Below are 7251 nucleotides of genomic sequence, written 5' to 3'. Positions count from 1 at the left end.
CTGCCATGCACAAGAACTAGTCCAAATCACATGGCACCACAATGCCACAAAGGTTGGGCTCACGGCAATCTTCAACTCCCTTTCAAACTCGGCAAGGGGTGTCCAGAGCTCCACAAACCTGACCCACAAGTGGCGTAGGAGTGAGACACAATTTTTGTGGTTGGCCTTTTCACCACTTGACCTTTGGCTCGTGAATCAAGCAGTGCCCTCTCGTGTTATTCCGCAATGTGACCTTGGAGATGATCCACTTGCGTAAAATATCCTTTTCTAAATCAGTCCAGCTAAGAGTCAAACACAATCAAGGCAATCAGTCTATTATCATCTTCCAAGAAAACATTCCTTTATCCCCATGGGAACAATCATCCAAACCACAATCCAACAATCTGTTGATTATAAAAGCACTTAGTGTGTTGCTTGATCAACCAACAAAACCAATTGTAATTCCAACAATGCAAGAATAGACACGATAACATTTCCATTGCATATTCGCTCTCCCCCTTGGGATCTAAGAGCGATACTATGCAGAATTTGAACTTGACTTTATCTTCCTTTTCCTTAAGGCAAAGAATGCGAGACAATTTGAAACAATGCAAGACTATCCTCCAATGTAAAATAATCCGTGAATTATTGTGTGAGTTGTAATCAACTCATGGTTTGGTAGCACAAGATAACTCCTTGACCGTTATTTTATGCAAAACCTTCATAGGATGGATGCAAGACTTTAATGCAAGATCAATTCATATACCATCGATGTATATTTCATATAATCTTTTCCATGCATGTGCCATCTATGTGCATAACCCTCTATATACTCTTCATGCTACATATGATTTTGTTGTGTAGCACTGGGATGCAATGATTGTATTTGGGTACAAGGGTTTGCGCGAACCTCAATGCGCCATATGCATAAATCTATGCAAGATCAACCATGGTTGCGGAAATAATTATCCTATAATCCCCTATGAGTTCATTAACTATTGAAAAATAAATTCAAGTTACTTGTTAAATTGAAATCGTGCGCATACCAAAGCAATATAGCCTAGGCCTTAATCTTGCCTTAATGAATAGAGGAGATGGCAATTAATACCTGGGTATTCGGAGATGAATTATCCGTACCCAACATTGTATTCGCATTAACAGTAATGCCCTGATTGATGGCTCCATTGTTGGATGCGAGATTACCATTTGTGCATGTCTCCCTCCATTTGGGAGTCAAAGGAAGTTGAGAAGAAAAAAAGACCCAAATAGAGTGCAAAATGGGAGAGTTCTTCACATGCATGCCATGAATTTTGTATGCTTTTGGAGGCGATAAACATTTGCAAGGAGAAATTTTCTTGCAACACAATAGTAATATGCATGCAGATATTCTAAAAATATGGTTGCTTAAAGATGATATTTGGCATTATTTTATGTATGCAAAGCATGGGTACTCACACACAAGAAGTGTTCAAACACCCCAATGTAATCTCGTTGATATAATGAGCATGGGCATGTTGATGAAGATTTGAAATACTTTGGGTGCATGTATCAGGATGGCTTTTTCCAAAATATTTGTATTTAAAAGCTTGTGAAAGCATAGTGGAATAATAGATGAGAGACTAAATGTCAAGATCTTTAGGGTGGAGCTAATGGATATCAAATATTGTATTAAGGATACATATCAAATAATGCTCCCTCCAAATTTCCATCATGTTCCATTTGCACATTTAATGTTATAGCAAAGTCCTCCAATTTGTGTATTGATTTCTACATAGAAAATTGCTATTATTTTGTTCAAACCAATTGGTTACTATTGGTGATATATAGCATGAGTTCATTGCACATATGCATGAGCACCAACGCTATTGATCAATGTAGAGAAGGATGCTATTGGATAGAACATGAGTATGGAAGGAGAAAGGAACCCCCCTCCCCCCATTCAACACACCCTTTCCCCCACTTTCTCTCATGAAATTTGGGAAGTCCCATCACATATAAACAATCCAATTAATGTAAGACCATCTTCTCAAAGATTATATGCATGTTGTGTTCTTTGAATGGTGTTTGACATAGGAATACCACAATGACAATTAAAGTAATTGGGTAGGGCCAAGGAAAAAAAGGGAGGTAGAGCAATCACCAATTCAAAAAACAAACAAGATAGGAGGGAGGTGGAGCAATTAAGAGTGCGTGCCCCCCCCCCACACACACACACACATGCACACACACAAAATTAATGGAGACTTGAGAACACATATAGATACGGCTAAAATCTTCTTCTTTTTCTTTCTTCTTCTTTCACACAAAAGAGCTATGTCCACAACATGATAAAAGACTATTAGATATGCTCAATGTTCCACTCTCGTAAGGTACCACCAATGATCCATGGTGCTCAAAGTTTTAAGACCCCCATTATGAGGAGAAGCCATGCGTGAACACAAACATTGTGTGAGCCCTGACTTGTATGTCAAATGTGATCTATGTAATCAGATGGCCAAAAAGGTGACCTTTGTAGATCTAGCCTTTGGGTTAGATAGAGTAGTTATGATGGTAGCAACTCGAGGCACAATGCATGGAGTTGCAGGGCGTGGGAGTTATCAAGGACCCTATTTTGGGGTCCTAATGCCACAAAAACAACCCCTAGCTAGGGGGTCTCAGGGGGGCTAGTGGCCCCCTTGAGACAAGGGTTTGAGAGTAGTGTCCCTAACCTGACGATAAAGTGAATATTCCCTGGTTGACTAGGAACGATTTATAATATGATCAAACATGTCGACCTGACTATCTTCTTAGCCTATAAAAGGAAGACCCCTCTAAAGCCTTCATCAATTTTTCTTTCACACAGTCAAAGTTCTTCCAGCTACCCTAAGCTCTTCTCCTAACATATGTCTGGATCGCCATCTAAGCTTCACAATGGAAGCACATGGGTGGATAGAGCCATATTTGTATGAGTTTTTTCTGAAAATAAAGCAATCTCTAATTTTCCTATATTTGATGTGTGTTCTCTACTCCTTGTGCAGATTCTGCCCATTGTGCTATGTAATTTGTACTTGGTATCAGAGCCCAAAGGGCTTTGAGGAGTGAAGAGAACATGAGAGACAACGACTTCAACAGTGAAGAGAAGAAACATTTTCTACTACATCAACTAGTGGTGTTGGTGTATCAAGTGGTGGTGATGCTTTGCCAACAATTCAAACACTAAGGGTTCATCCACCGCCAGAGAAAGCCTAAAATATTTGGTTGGCTTGAGGATGCAGCTCTTTTTGCTACCATTGATAATACAGTGAATGCAAAAGTTTGGTGGGATTGGCCCGTACCACTGAGAGACATGCATGCTGGGGCCTTAGAGGATTTCCGAAAGAAGCACAAAGACAATATTGATTTGTTTGTTGTTGAACAATTTTTGTTTCATAGACAATGGCAAGCTCTTCACAAATATGCAAATGATAAAGGCATAAGAGTGGTAGCAGACATGCCAATTTATGTGGGAGGCCACAGTGCAGATGTCTGGGCTAACCGAGGTCAATTTGAGTTGGACAAAACCACAGGAGTACCCCTCCTTGTCAGTGGTGTCCGTCTTGATGCTTTCAGTGCCGCCGAACAGCTTTGGGGAAGTCCCTTATATGATTGGAAGGCAATGTCCAAAGATGGGTACTCTTGGTGGGTGAAAAGAATGAAACGGTCATTTGATCTCTATGATGAATTTCAAATTGATCATTTCCGGGGTTTAGCTGGTTATTGGGCCATATCTGCAAGTTCAAAAATAGCTATGACTGGGACTTGGAAGATGAGAGAAGAGCTATTCAATGCAGTGAAAAAAGCTATAAGCATGCTCCTAGGTTGACCTTCGTGTGCTCTGCAGAGTAAATCTCATGCATTAATCGCAACGAGTGGAAGCCTGCAATAGCTGTGGCATCCAAGAAGGCCTTCCTGTGAATCTTAGTGAAGAATACTGGTATTGCGATCACACTATTAGCCACCTTAGTCTGAAGGTTCTCCTCAGCACAAATTGACGAGGCAGTGCATTACGAATAGCTTGGGCTTCAACTTCATGTCCTAACATTTGATGCTTGATGTAACCGCTCACACTTGTTTCATCTACAGTATATGTTTTTAGGCTTCCTGTGGGTTACATGCATGTGTCAATATCTGCATATGTCATCTAAAGAGCCACAAATACATTGATCTTGTTATCAGCAACCACACAAATGCAAAGAGTACAATCTGAATGGATTTTGCATGAGTAGACATATGTCTGAATTGGAGGGGGCAACTACCAGTGAAAAATGAACATCCAGAGTACAAGACCATTATAGATCCCTGTATGTACTTCTTACTTGGATGACACTGTGCTGGGAAGAGAACTATGGGGTGATCATCGCAGGAAAATCCAATACAACAGCAGTGAAAGTCCTATTGGTTCCACCCCTTTTGATAAGAGTGGTCTGCTCCTTGTCCTTCATAGTTGGGAGAAAAGCATTTCTTTCAGATACTGCTGAGTAACAAGTGTAGATAAAGCAAAGCATGCACCTATCTTGGCAAGCAGTTAAGTGATCAGTAGTGAACTTCTCACTGCAGTAATTGGTACAATTGCTGAATATTACTGCATAAAACAGGACCAACTCAACCCTTGTTAAGGAGGATCACTCATTCATTTAGTAGCAAAACATGGCAAGGGAAATACATGCAGGGTATCCAGACCATTATGGCTATTACAAGCCTCTAGGTGGTTATGTCATGTATGACTGGCAGCCGCCAAGGCCGTGCAGAATTGGTGACGGACATGCGCCAGCTGAGAGCCACCATGTACAACCTTGCTCTTCAATTTTTGCAATGGCTGCAGTTTCAAATGAATGGGCAGGCAGTATGTTGAAGATCATGAAGGTCATGCACACCTTGTAAATCATGATCAGCATGAAGCAAATCATGGACAACATGTTGAGGATCATGGGGATCATGTGCATCTTGTAGATCATGACTAGCATGAAGATGATCCACCTGAAGTTTATGAAGAGGAAAATGAGGCATCTAAGGGACCCCTAGCTGGTGAGCCATATGGGCCACTTTTGATACAATATGAGCATGCTGAATCTGGCATTTTGGATGTCATGGATCCCTCTAATGACGATCTTGCTGAGGCTATGCATTAGTTCATGCTCCATGAAGACTCATACTTGTCAGGTATAGATCAGTTTATTCCATTTGATGCAGATGCCTATGATGAGGATGCATATGGAGCCATTGATGGTTATGAACCCATATATAATGGCTATGACTTGGGGCAGGAGTTTGGGGATGCCCCTTCATACCCCTTTGATCCAGGTGGCTAGGAATGCCTATTTGATGACGATCCTTCCCCCTTGGACGGTCATTATGGTGGATATCTCTTTGATCCAGGAGGGTGACGGATCGTTGTAAATGGGTATATATTGTAATTACTCCTTTCCAAACACATACCCATATCTCATACCATACGTATGATCCCATTACACACACTTCACCCATATGACTCAATGAATAACCCCTTGTAATCATGCAACTGAGTAGTACTCAGGCCTGCCATCCCTACTCTGTCACAATTGCCCATTTTGTTTTTGAGGGCAAAAACCTTCGGGTGGGAATGGAATGTAAGAGATGGGGATGCATGGGATACACGGGGGATTAAAATATAGGGGAAAATACTGGCTACACTGGCTAGGTATAAAAGGTGCGGGGACTTGATTTTTCATTATCAGATAAATATACAAGTCTTCTTTCTCCTTCACCTTGCTCCCCAAGCTTCCATGTCTTCCTTCCCTATCTTCTAGTCTTTCTCTCTCTATTTTTAGTCTTTCTCTCTCCTCGTAACTGTCTTTCTCTCTCCTCGTAACTGTCTTTCTCTCTCTTTTGCTCTTCTTCTTCTTCTTCTTCTTCTCTGTAGTCTTCTCTCTCATCTTTCTCTCTCCCAGTTCCTCTCCTTGACACAAGTCATCGAAATTCGATGGTAAAGGAAATGATATTCCAACTGAGGCAGAAACATGGATAGAATCTATGGAATATTATTTCATTGCTACTGTAGGGAGACTACACTATCAAATCAAGCAATGCGTGAAACTAAAACTAATAGGAGATGCTCGTCTTTGGTGGAAATAGTAGTGCAAGGAACAAGGAATGTCCAAAACCACTATCACCTAGGACAAGCTTAAGGACACTGTGCGTGGGAGATAGCTTACACCAATGTATGAAGCCCAAAAGATGAATGAAATTTTCAACTTAAAACAATACAATAAAGCCTAAGCCTAAGCCTAAGCCTAAGCCTAGAAGCTTACTGCTCCAAATTCGTAATGCTTCTAAAATATACACCTATGATGGATATTTCAAAGCAAGTATCCAAATTTTGCAACAGTCTAAATCCACCCCTAAATATGCATCTTGAGTCCATGAGACCATCTGATTTACATGATGTACTGATTTGAGCAGCCCCAATAGTTCAGAAGATGGAACAGAGGCCAAGAATTGCTACAGTTTGGAACAAAACTGTCAGAATAAGGGCAACTTCCAAGGATATGCAAAAAGAGCCCAAGGATAGTATTAGCCAAATAGGACAAAGAGAGCCAAGTCAAATGCAGTGGAAAACTTTATACCCACATTGAAAGACGATGAAGCTCCAAGATGCTTTTATTGCAAGAAACTAGGACATTTCAAGAGGAAATGCTAGAAGCTTGGCACAAACAACCACCAAGGGCAGTTTCAAGGGCAGAACAACCAAGCTGCCAAGGGAAAAGTTGCTGGGGTAACCCTGAAAGAGATTAGTGATGATAAATCTCCCACGATGGAAACTGATATGGAAAGAGCAAGAGTACATACCACTCTCAATAAGAAGGGTCCAAATTGCCAATTCTTAGTGATCCAGGCACCAATAAATTATTAAGGTAAACCCTTTTGAATTTTAATTGACTGTGGAAGTACCCATTCTTTCATATCACCAAGATGTGCAAAAAGCTAGGCATAAACACTACTCCTACACCTAGATTGCTTGTGCAATTAGCGAATGGTAAATAAATTCTTTCAACATAGCCAACTAGTAAGGTAGAATTTAGCATGGGTGGCAATTCTTCCAAAATGAGTTTTCAGATTATGAACGTTAGGGCTTATGAATGTTGCTAGGTATGGATTGGTTAATTCCAAATAATGCCCATATCCATTGCGGAAAGGTTCAAATTACATTTCAAAACTTAGAAGGAGAACAAGTAACCACTCAGGGAGAAGTAGGAAAACCTAAGGTTCAACTGGCTA

The 7251-nt window shown here is 40.7% G+C and overlaps 1 pseudogene; it reads left to right on the top strand.

The window, feature by feature from the left end:
- The first annotated feature begins 3304 nt into the window (after positions 1 to 3304).
- LOC148038467 (4-alpha-glucanotransferase, chloroplastic/amyloplastic pseudogene) lies at positions 3305 to 3820 on the top strand (annotated as a pseudogene).
- Positions 3821 to 7251: the final 3431 nt, after the last annotated feature.

Source organism: Lygodium microphyllum, chromosome 3 (genome assembly GCF_053477565.2).
Source record: "Lygodium microphyllum isolate KBCC chromosome 3, Lygodium_microphyllum_v1.1.10, whole genome shotgun sequence".
Taxonomy (NCBI): Eukaryota; Viridiplantae; Streptophyta; class Polypodiopsida; order Schizaeales; family Lygodiaceae; genus Lygodium; species Lygodium microphyllum.
This window is presented reverse-complemented; position numbering and strand designations above follow the sequence as displayed.